A 12,731-nucleotide genomic window follows, 5' to 3' on the forward strand; every position below is an offset into this window, starting at 1 on the left:
TTAAGTCAAAAAGGTGCGGAGATGAAACTTTATGGTGTGAAGACTCGACTCCAAAACACTAAAAATCCACCTAAGATGATAAACAATCCTTTTTCTTCAATGAATTTCTAGCTAAAGAAAGAGTTGAGAATGCAAATGCTTGAAAAATAAATCTTTCCTTAACAAACAAATGAAAAGAAAAACTTTTTTGTCTTTTTCAATAAACTCAAAAACGAGACTACTAATTAAGCTCACGAAAAATATCCCTTTCTTTTTTCCACTCAAGAACTACAAAAACAAACTTTTCCAAAAGAGAATTTTTTTTTTTTTTTTAAATTTCTAGAACACACTCAAAACTATTGAAAATCTAATCTTGAGATCTATAAATTCTAAAAACCTAGTTGAAGTAAAAGCTTACAAAATTTCTTTCTGAGGATGTTTTACTTAGTTATGAGCAAACTAAGGACTAATTTGTTCAGAATAACAAATTAATCAAAAAACAACCAGCTTATGTTTTTTTTTTTTAAAATGAAATCCAAAACTTTCAAAACAAGTTCTTTCGAATCTTTGCAAAGAGAAAAACGAGATGTATTCCTCACTAAAGGCAGATTTTATAAATTGGTCAGACTCATAAAGAAGACCAGCAAAAACCAGGGTGATCTAAGGTTTCTAAGGTTTCTAAGCTCTGAATTACTACAAAGACCAAACGAAAATCAAGCCAGGCACACAAAACTTCTAGAAATTCACCTAAAACCTAAATGCCAATGGAATTAACATACAAAAAATTTCTGACAAAACACATGTAGATGCTAAAACACGTAAACAAATCCTAGGCTTAATTGAATGAAAAGATTTTAATTTTTTCAAAAATTTGACAGGGTCCGCAGGCCCCTAGTATAACCAGATGCGGTACCGCTCTGTGTGGTAAAGCAACAGTGCGGGGATGTCCGCACTGTGTTACAACCAGAACGTGCGATCCTCTCTTAAAAGCGTGAAAAACAAAAAATAATTCAAAATCTAAGGAAACTACCCAATCCCACACACATCAAGCAAAAAACCAGAAACAGAGAAAAAGTTTCTCAAGTCAAAGTAAAAGCAAAGGCAAAAACCAAAAATTCAAGTCCCCAGTGGAGTCGCCATTTTGTCGGGCGGATAAATCGTTCTTGTGGACAAGACCGATCTCCCTAGTATCTATGGATATCTAGCGACAAGCAAAAAAAACAAATTCTATCTTTCTCTAAATATTGCGATTTATAAATAAAAGCAAACAGATGTTTCAGACCCTACCTCAAGTCCAGTGCTAGTTTGTGGAAGCCACGCTCCGTTCATCCAAATGAGCTCCCTTTTAAAGAACCTGCAAACACAAATAGACACACATCAAATAACCCCTGCATAGCCAATATAATAAACCATATTTATCATGATGATCAAGGAATTCATGAAATAAACCATAGAAGACAATTTATTGAGAAAAATGAATCTGATTGTATTAACTTTAAACAAAGAAGAACTTTACAACCTTGGTGCCTTGATGTTGTACAAGCTCCTCCCAAGGTCCAGCAAGAATCTCCTCTACTTTGACAAGTTTCACTCTCTTCCCAAAGAAGCCAAAAGGTATGTAATCTCTCCTCTCAAGCTCAATTAGGAAGTCTAAACTTCAACAGCGTTTACCCTCAAAAATATTCATCTTTTAACCTCCCTAGCAACTAGCCCAATGCCTCATTTTATAGTGCAGAGGAAGGAAGTTACCAGGTCCACCTTCAAAGGGATAGAGTCCTCCTTCAAAGGGATAAGCTCCTCTCATCAAGGGGTTAGCTCCTTTAGTTATGGGATGCATGAACCACCTAGGAGCGAACTTGCCAGCTCAAGATTCCTTCTAGAAGCATCTAGAATTAATCCAAAGTGTGTTTTTAATAACAAACTTGCGCCTTTTTGACTTTTGCAGGGGTCCGCACCCATTCCTTTAGAGACAGAGTGGGCAGGTCCGCAGGTAACATGACCAAGGGGTGCGGGACCGCAGGTAATGCTAAGAGAAAGTGCAGAACCCGAGTTTTATAGATTTTCAAGGTCTTTCTCTCATTTTTAAGGCTTGACATGAAGAGCTAAGGTTTGAGACTTGCAAAGGAGGACAACATGAGTGGTGATAGACTCACACTGACTGCAAAAAGTCATGGTGACAATATTTTGTGTAACAAATGGAGTACCTGATATTTCTGAAAATCTTTGACTAACTCTTGAAGAAGTGTTTGGATTGTCTCTAATGGTAGGTGGATTGGGATCAAGATTGCTCCATGTGTATCTCCTTCTCAAAGCGACCTTTAAAGCTTTTAAAATATATGGAGTCACAAAGGTATATTGCAGCCCCGAGAAACTTTCTGAGCTCCTACTACCTTCAGAAGTTCAGATTCTTGATTTCGGGAATGAATAATCTTTAGGCTCCTGGCAGACGCACCAAAATGTTATCACAAAATCTGACCTTGATAGGCTGATGATCAGGTAGAATCTAAGTAGCTCTTTCAAACCAATCTTTTGGTTGAGGCTTAGCCTCCTCAACCTGAGAGGGCTCTCTCAATAGGTTTAAGATTTTTAATTAATGATTAGAAGGCTAACTCTAGGAACAAAATGGACAAATGTATAACTGGTTGTCTGGTTGAATCAAATATGAGCAAACATCTATTGAGCTATGGAGTCAAGATGATCTTCAACAAAACAACATGATCAACAAAACATGGAAGTCAAGGCACTTAGAGTTTAGGTTTATAAATAAAACAATAACACAATGAAACAACACAATTTACAAGCATGTGAAGGATGTTAGAGCATTTTCCAATGAATTCTAAGTATCACAAGCTCATACCACTGCAAAAAGTAATTAAACAAAGCCATAAGAACATCAAACACATAAACTCCTTGTGAATCTTGAGTAGTCAAACTGATCTCTGTATTAAGTATGAAAACCACAGTTTCTTACAATAACACAACTTTCTTTTGCTAAAAAATTACCAACCCTGAGAAATTCGATTCTAAAGCTTTATATAGAGTTTTACAATCTTGGATACTATGATCCACCTTTAGAGTAATTCAAATTCCTAACTTAGACACCTATCCATTCACAAAACAAACCACTTAATTACTACTTGACATCTAGCTTTATTTAAGAGTCCTAATACAAATAGGAGTAAAAATCCTAAAACATGCTTTCAACAACCTCATCTACATCTTCAATACATTCTTTAATCAGCTTCCAACCCATTTCTTAGAGCTTGATGATGTCCACAGTGCTGTTGCAAAACTTGCTGAGTCATGACCTAACTGTCCTGAAAACTAGGAGACAGAGTTCCTCCTTTTAAGGCCCTTAACCCTTTATGCTTATCTTCAAATATTTTTGCTGGTGTATATGTGGCATGCATTAATAATCCACTGAAACATCATTTTCCACCTGTGAAAAAAGGAAACTCGAGCATATGGTGTAAAGGATGAAACATGACTGTGCTATGAAAATACTTTGTTTTCGTAGCACAACCTTCATATTACTTATGAAATACTCCTTGAAACTTTGTTGTCTACACCACTACCATCTGAAACTTCAAATATGATCCCATGTCTACCAACAACTTCAAAATTTGGAACTAATCAAACCTTACCTCTGGAAAGCATCCATAAGTGCTAAATGATCATCTTCAGCAGTTTCGTAGCGCGCTAAGAAACTGTTGTGTATGCTCTTTTTCAACACGGCCTTAAAAAATATGTAGTTTGGGAGTTTTTCAAAATTCCATGAAGACTGATATGATCAACGAAAAATCAAAACCACTTACCCTTATCAGATGTTCTTATTCACAACTGTCCTTCTTTTTATATGCCAAAACTCTTTTTATGTGCCAAAATTGTTTTAATATATATCCTTCACTGCCCTTTTTCATCACAATGTTTCATTATTGTTGTAGACCCTTTTCCAGATTTGGTTAGTTGTATTTCTAGGTCTTCAATTTGTCTCTTCAATCTCTTGTTTGTAGCTCTCAGCTGAGCATTAATCCTCCTTACAAATCTGGCTTCCTTGATTGTAGGAACAATCCAAGTAAAGTATTGAGCTTCACTACTTACTATTTCTGGTTTGAAACCTTTTCAACTTCCTAGAGAGCTTTCATCCTTTTGAAATTTGTCCTCTCAGTAGCATGCCCCCTTGCTCTCACTCTTAGTCTAGCAATTTCATTGTTAGCAGCCTTTAACATTTCTTCCATAACCTCGTAACTGGATTTTTCAGTTTGAGTGGCAGGAACTATTTATTTGTCACCTTCAAGTCTTGGAGATGGTAATTATATCAATTCCTCTTGAACAACAAAGGCTTCTTCTATTCTCTCCAACTCAACATTGGACTCTTGCATCTTCTTGGATTTCCTGGCTAAGGGCTTTCTGGGTTTAAAAACAAATGCTGTAACATCATCCTCAAATTCCAGTTTCTTGGAGGGTTTCATTTTCTTCGAATTCCCTTGATCAAATTTTGTCACATCTGCCTGCACCAAAGGGGATTTTGTAATATCAATTGCCTTTAAAATATCATTTAAATCACCCTTCAAGCTTGAACCTTCCCCTGAAATCACTGTTTTTCCTTTCTCCTTTGCAATTTGACTTCTAGTCAATCTCTTTTGAGTTGGTTTGTTGGTTGATTGTTCTTGTGTCATTCCTTTAAACTCAGATATCCTTTCCTTGGTAGATTTAGGAGTTTCAAGACTACTGGGGTTTTTCTTACTTGCTCTTTCACCTGCTTCATAGGCTTCAACTTAACATACCTTTTTTCCCTAGACATTACAGACTTGCTAGTTTCTACTGATGGAGTTCCTTTAACCCTAGGGCTAGTGTCTACACCTTGTTTTTCTACTCCAAAGTCACATACAAACAAAAACGAAGACCAATCTTTGTTGATCCTTTTGAGTTCATGTAGAACTATCAATTTAATTAGACCATGATGAAACAGGGAAGTTTCACATCCTTGAGATTTCAGTTGTACTTTATCTGCCATCTTAGCTACACTTCAGTATAAGAAGTAAGGAAAATCTAAAGAAATCATACCAGTAAAATGTAACAAGAGTTTAAAATGATATGAATAAACCTTTTGATATCTGCCTTCATAGGTGAAATAATGTTGAATGTTGAACAAGAAGCTGGTGTAGCTGTCCTTGATGTAGTCTTTGGGAACTGCCTTGGTTAAGTCGGTTTCTACAAACTCTGGCTTTAGAAACACCTTACATGGTTCCATGTCAAATCTAAAGTTTTTGAACCATGTATCCTGCCCCCTAAGAATCTCTGTAACCAAGGCTATAACCTCTGGAGAAATTTGCAAATTCAACATTCCTACCTTTGTGCTTGAGCCAGTGAAATGAAGTGCAAACTCCTTTGTCACCTAAGTATGCCCTCCCTGCAATTCCTTACCCTGCAATTCCTTACCCTGCAATTCCTTACAAAAATTCCAGCATCCTGCTTTCTTGAAGGCTTCTACAACTGATTTATCTTTGACTAGGACCTCGGTGCTTTCAGGCTCTGTTCTTAAGCAATGACCAGACCTGTGACGTTTCTTCTCCTCTGTCATCTTTCCTTCTGAATTCCTGTAACAAAATCGTCCTCCTTTGAAACTCTGTTGATCAGCCTCGCTTGCCAATGGTGGTCAGCCTCGCCTGAATTATGGATGAGGAAAACCTTGGTGAAAAATTACCAAAGCTTACTGTTCGAAAACAATTTTGTTCAAGGGTTTGCATGCAAACTAAAATGATGAGACTAGCCAACCCTTTAGAATTTGAAATTATCTTTCATAATGAGCCCTAAATTCAGAATGATGAGTTTGGAGTGGTGGCATTCTTAAGGATTGACTCTTGGCTGACACCTAATAATGAAAATTTTAACGAAATATTTAACGGATTGATGTTTGACAAGACCGTTTTTATGAATCTGCACTTTCGTAGCGCGCAGGGAAAAGCGCTACGAAAAGAGCAGCGTTTTTGTAGCTAAAAATAGACATTTTACAATGTCTGTGCTACGAAAACGTGGTTTCAGGGCTAATTCCAAAAATTTTCAAAATTGCTTAAGCTATGAGTTTCTAAAAGGGTGTAAGACTCATGAAACATGGAAAAGGGATGTTAAACTTTATTTGGATATGAAAAATGAAACCTTTGAGACTCCTCACCTCTCACCTACCCCTTAAAACATATGATGACTTGACACTTATCTAAGACCATGACTAACAAAAATGTAAACCCTTGTTTTAGTGATAACAGAATGAATAAGTTTCATGTTAATGTGTGGATTTCATTTATCAAGATTTGATTTACAGTTTTGAGCGAATTTCTTAAATTGTTGTAAGTTTGATTTTCTATCTTTTCTAATCAACATAAAAAATACTAAGAGCTCTAGAGGGATGTTTCAATCCACTCCATAGCCTTGGCTACTAAATGTTGATACAGAAAAGAGGCATTTGTTTTGTATGGTTGAATAGTTATATTAATAACCACTCATAGTTTTAAGACTGCATATATTTTGCTTAGAATCTCACAAGCTTACTTGCCCTGGGTTGATGATTATGTTAATCAAATTATAAGTCTATAATTTGACTCAACATTTTGGCGCCATTTCCGGGGAGGTGCTAAGGGATAATACTCAAGTATTTTTGTGTCACATGTATTGTTTGGAATTTTCAGGACTAGGGGAGTCGAAGTTGTAAGACGAAGGGCAAAGCCAACACACCTGTGGAGGTCAGAAATTAGCCAAAGCTATGTCCTGATTGTTTGGTAAGTAATTTTCTTTGAATTTGTTTTCATAGTGTTAGTTCCAGTCTTCGCAGCCTATCACCAGGGATCAACATGAGCTCTTACTATGTGTGGTTTTCAGAGATGTTTTGCACATGATCTTCAATGAAAATCATATCCTAAGTATTTCCATCAGAAGAAGCTCAGAAAAATATTTCCAATGGTATATAACACTCCCATGATCGGTTTCTGGATCAGAAGATATGATCGAAATGAATCAGTGATTCTTGGTTATGCATGTTTTGAGGTCAGTTGCTGCACACAATGACAAGTTTAGTAAAAGATCAGTTTCTGAAATAATGGTAAGGAATTTTTCAAAAGTGAAAGAGGTTTTTGTCCACCACATACCAAATTACAAAAAAATCCTTCAGTTTATGCACAGGTGCTACTATGTGGAAGATATATAGTGATATTTGGAGCCTGCATTAAAACAAAGCAAATGTTTCATTTATTTTAAGGTTTTAGTCATTTTAGTGCGGTGCCATTTTATAATAGATGGAAAGTAATTTGCACAAAACTCAAGCAGGTTTCTATTAACCAAAATCCATATAAAAAAAACATATTTTAGTTTATTCACAAGTGCCATTAATTTGGATATGTGACCAGATCTTTACAACTCATTTTCATAGATTTAAATTTTTAAAGATTTTTTGTTTTAGAGATGTTTTTGTGGCATGGATTACGAGCAACTGGAAATGAATTTACAAAATTTGAGAGAGGTTTTTCTCCAACATGACCTTATCTACAAATATATCTTTCAGTTTTGTAAAACGTGCTATGGTTTAGGAGATACGAGTTCATCTTCAACACCTATTTTCAGAAATTCGGTCTAAGTTTAATGTAACCAATTCTATTTTGAAGAAGATGGTTGAGCTCAATTCCCTTAGTACAAGGATGAGAAAATGTATATATTTTATGAATTTCATAGTGTAGAGGTTGGATTTTGGCAGCAAAGAAGCATTTGGATTGTGTAAAGTTTTATTGAATATCATAATAAAGCAGTTTTTGCCCTTTGGATCTGGGATTCATCATGGTGCTTAAATGTTCAGTATGTTTTTTCTCCTGTAATTCATTTACACATTATGTTTTTCTCCTTTGTTTCAGCATTATCTAAGTGATATGTTAGGAATTCATCCATAATGATGCTCATTTCATGATGATTTTGATGTTAGTTGTAATGGTAGTTTTAGTAGAATTCATCTGTTGTTAGATGCTCTGTTGAGCAACCTTGTTATTCTCTTTCATCTAAAGTTGTTGTTGCAGATCCATCCTTTGTTTGATGCCCGTAGGGCAGCGAGATTTCTCCCTTATACTTCTCACATTTACAATCTTCACTTGGTTGAACATGGCACTTAATTTGCCCCAGGTTTGCTGGCAGAAACTGACATTGATGCCATAATCCAAATCATCCTTTCTCTTGTTGTTTCGACCCAAAACAAAAATCAAACCAGAAACCCTGAGCTACTATACCTAGCCTAAAATCTACATTAAATTCAGTCATCTCAAGCCCTAATTGCCAATATCCTAATTGAGATTGACAAGGAGAGAGCCCTCTCCCGACCTGGTAGGGCTAGCTACCAGGTTAAGTGTGGTTTGATGTTACCCTAGACCTACCTTCCTTTAGCCTGAGGTAGATTTAGGCTCTAACATAGTGGCGACCATACTGGGGAAGAGGTGACAGATCTTCTCCGGGAAAGATCATTCAAGTTGCAGATCTGATTGCTGATGGTGGACAACAATCAGACACATATGAAGGCTGAAATCATCTACCTGATGACTCCAATGTTCAAGATCCTAAGCTTCAACTTCACTGCCAAAGAATCCAGTTTTCAGAACATTGATGGTAATTACCGATGATAGAGTATGTGGAAAATCTGTTATCTAGTGAAACTTTATTGATTTTAAGGGATGAGATAGCAAAATTTCAGATTGATCAGAGTTTTTTAACGTCATTGTTTCTTAGCTTGAAATCTAGTCGACTCACACCTGAGACTAAATATTGATTTCTTGGCTTAGTGGTTGAAATATTGGAAAATGAAATTGAATTATTGGATGTTCAAATTAAATCACTTGAATTCCAAGACCCAAAACAATTCTTGGAAACTCTCCCTCCTCCCAAAGAAGAAAAGATAAGGCTGCCCTTGGATGGTTGGATTGAAGGATGTTATGATTTACAGTGAGGATGTGACAATCTCCAGCCAAAAGCATATGTTAATGAGCTGGGGCAGCAGATAGAATCTTGTTTCTATGATCCCATAGTAGCATATATGGAATATATTTTAAGTTGAAAGAAAAACCAGGTTTCCTTTTATAGAGCCAGAGGTACTATGGGTATATATTGCTGGTAGGATTTCCAACTATGTTTTGGTTCAAACACTATCAAAAAACAACATCATTGTCACAGTTACTTGATTGGTTGATATGGCATTACAACATCACTTGATCTATTGGTTTTGCAGCAAAGTAGGTTAGATTTGTACATAAATAAGCTGCCTGAGGCAACATTTCAGTTTTTGGTATTTGTTTATGTACAGGTTGCAGTATGTGTATGTTTTATGGATTGGTATAAGTTGTTTTGGGTTTGCAATTGTTTGACTGTATTTTCCAATGGATGAGGCACTTGGTATACGGTGTTCTTGACACCTCCAAGGAGCTGCCATCCCCAATGGAGCCGATGTTAGTTCCAGTCTTCGCAGCCTGTCACCAGGGATCAACATGAGCTCTTACTATGTCTAGTTTTCAGAGATGTTTTGCACATGATATTTAGTGAAAATCATATCCTAAGTATTTCCATCAGAATAAGCTCAGAAAAATATTTCCAATGGTATATCACACTCCCGTAACCAGTTTCTGGATCAGAAGATATGATCGAAATGAATGAGTGATTCTTGGTTATGCATGTTTTGAGGTCAGTTACTGCACACAATGACAAGTTTAGTAAAAGATCAGTTTTTGAAATAATGGTAAGGAATTTTTCAAATGTGAAAGAGGTTTTTGTCCATCACATACCAAATAACAAAAACCTCCTTCAGTTTATGCACAGGTGCTACTATGTGGGAGATATGTAGTGATATTTGGAGCCTGCATTAAAACAAAACAAAATTTTCATTTATTTTATTGTTTTAGTCATTTTAGTGCAGTGCCATTTTACAACAGATGGAAAGTAATTTTGAAAAACCCAAGAATTTTTTTTTAACCATGATCCATATAACAAAAACCTCTTTCAGTTTATTCCCAGGTGTCATGAATTGGGATATGTTACTAGATCTTTACAGCTCATTTTCACAGATTTAAATTTTTAATGATTTTCTGTTTTAGAGATGATTTTGTGGCACATATTATGAGCAACTGGAAACGAATTTCAAAACTTTGAGAGAGATTTTTTCTCCAAAATTACATTATATACAAAAACCTCTTTCAGTTTTGTAACATGTGCTATGGTTTAGGAGATACGAGTTCATCTTCAACACCTATTTTCATAAATTCGGTCCAAGTTTAATGTAACTGATTCTATTTTGAAGAAGATGGTTGAGCTCAATTCCCTTAGTACAGGGATGAGAAAATGTATATATTTTATGAATTTTATAGTGTAGAGATTGGATTTTGGCAGCAAAGAAGCATTTGGATTGTGTAAAGTTTTATTGAATATCATAATAAAGTAGTTTTTTCCCTTTGGATTTGGGATTCATCACGGTGCTTAAATGTTCAGTATGTTTTTTCTCCTGTAATTCATTTACACATTATATTTTTCTCCTTTGTTGCAGCATTATCTAAGTGATATGTTAGGAATTCATCCATAATGATGCTCCTTTCATAATGATTTTGCTGTTAGTTGTAATGGTAGTTTTAGCAGAATTCATCTATTGTTAGATGCTCTATTGAGCAACCTCGTTATTCTCTTTCATCTAAAGTTGCTACTGTAGATCCATCCTTTGTTTGATGCTTGTAGGGCAGTGAGATTTCTTGATTATACTTCTCACATTTACAATCTTCACTTCACTGAACAGGGCACTTAATTTTCCCCAGATTTGCCGGTAGAAGCTGACGTTGATGCCATAATCCAAATCATCTTTTCTCTTGTTGTTTTGACCCAAAACAAAAATCAAACCAGAAACCCTGAGCTACTATACCTAGCCTAAAATCTACATTAAATTCAATCATCTCAAGCCCTAATTTCCAATATCCTACTTGAGATTGACAAGGAGAGAGCCCTCTCCTGATCTGGTAGGGCTAGCTACCAGGTTAAGCGTGGTTTGATGTTACCCTAGACCTGCCTTCCTATAGCCTGAGGTAGATTTAGGCTCTAACACATAGTAGATAATAGGGTTCAACATCTACAAATGTATTTTGTGGTGGTGTGAGCACCACTTCACTTACTAATACACTGGAAAGGAAAAAGAAGTCTATAAGATATAAGGCAACAAGGGAAGAAGAGTCCAGACAGGGGATCTGTGGTCTTGAAAAGGGCCCAAAACATATTCCTAGTTCTATAGTAGCAACTTCTACAAGAAAATCTTATATTGCTGCCCATTGTGAATGTCCCCTCATAAGGAAGACAACATCTTTACTCAGTGGTCATCCTGAAAAAGAATTCCTCATTAATCCTATTCAAGAACCAGAATTTCAAACCATTGATTCCGCAGAATTTGTAGTTTACAAAGGTCCCACTTCCTTTTGGTCGAGAATGGCTCATGGAGAGGGGACTAGTCACACGGATGGATATGATGAGAAGGAAGAAGAACCGGTCACATTCAAATTCCCTATCAGGGAGGCTGGTGGATCAACTCAGATGAAGAATATTACTCCCTCATCCTTGCCTAACTTTCGTGGAGTTCCCAGTGAATATCCTGATGCCTTTCTGTTCAAGTTTGATGTGTTAGGAAGGAGCTATGACTATTCTTCCAATGCCGAGAAGCTGAATTTGTTTCCTACAACATTGAAGGATGCATCTCTCAGGGATGTAGCTCTCAGGTGGTTTATGGGGTTGGCTTCAAACTCCATTACAACTTGGGATGAAATGAAAAAGGTATTCTTGAAGAAATATCAAGATTATTGCAAGACTAGGGACCTCAGAGAAGAACTTTTTGGCATGACTCAGAAGGAGGGGGAGAGTCTTGAGGAATTGGTGGAGAGATTTCAGTATAATCTACAAAGGTTCAAGATGAATCAACTGAGCAAGGATACTAAAAGAACAATTTTGCTCAGAGCAATCAAACCAAAATCTCTAGAGATTTTGAACTTAATGGGAGGAGGTGACATATCAAAGTTGGGCTATGATGAGGTATGTGAGATATGTCGGCGATATTCAAGAGGAAATTCTAAAGTTGGAGGAGGAACAAGAGATACTTCTTCTAGGCTTGTCAAGTCAATTGTTGGAGCTGGAGTAATGAGAGCTGAAATGGGTAATTTATTTGAAAATTTTAAAACTGATATTCTTAGCATGTTATCTTCACAATTAGATGTTTCACAACCTAAGAAGAAATAGGAAAAACAGGAGGAACTGGAGAAAGCCCTGGCTATGTTCTATTTGAAATGTAGGAAGAAGCATGCCTTGAGGGAATGTCCTATAGATAGTATAGAGGTATGTCGAATTTGTGAAGTTGAGCATTCTACTCATCAATGTCCTTCACTTCCTGAAATTAAAGAAGCATATCTAGCAGATCAAGGAGCTGTCAATGCACTTTATGCAATGGCACCTCAAAGACCATGGAAACCACGTGCTATTGGTATGTCGCAGTCGCATTATCGAGTTCCTTAAACTCAAAATTAGATGTGGAATATTCCGATGCCCTGGCTTCCTTGGCCTCCACAACAGCCTTCACAAGAGAACTTATCTTACCCTACCACACAAAATTTTCCTTCCTAAAACTCTTATCCATCGCAACCCACACAACAACAAATGGTTCAACCTCAACAACATCAACTTTAGTTGTCCGCCCCACCAAATCAACCTTGTCC

The sequence above is a fragment of the Pinus tabuliformis genome, chromosome J (genome assembly GCF_031772625.1).
Source record: "Pinus tabuliformis cultivar Carrire ecotype Pingquan chromosome J, CPIR1, whole genome shotgun sequence".
NCBI lineage: Eukaryota > Viridiplantae > Streptophyta > Pinopsida > Pinales > Pinaceae > Pinus > Pinus tabuliformis.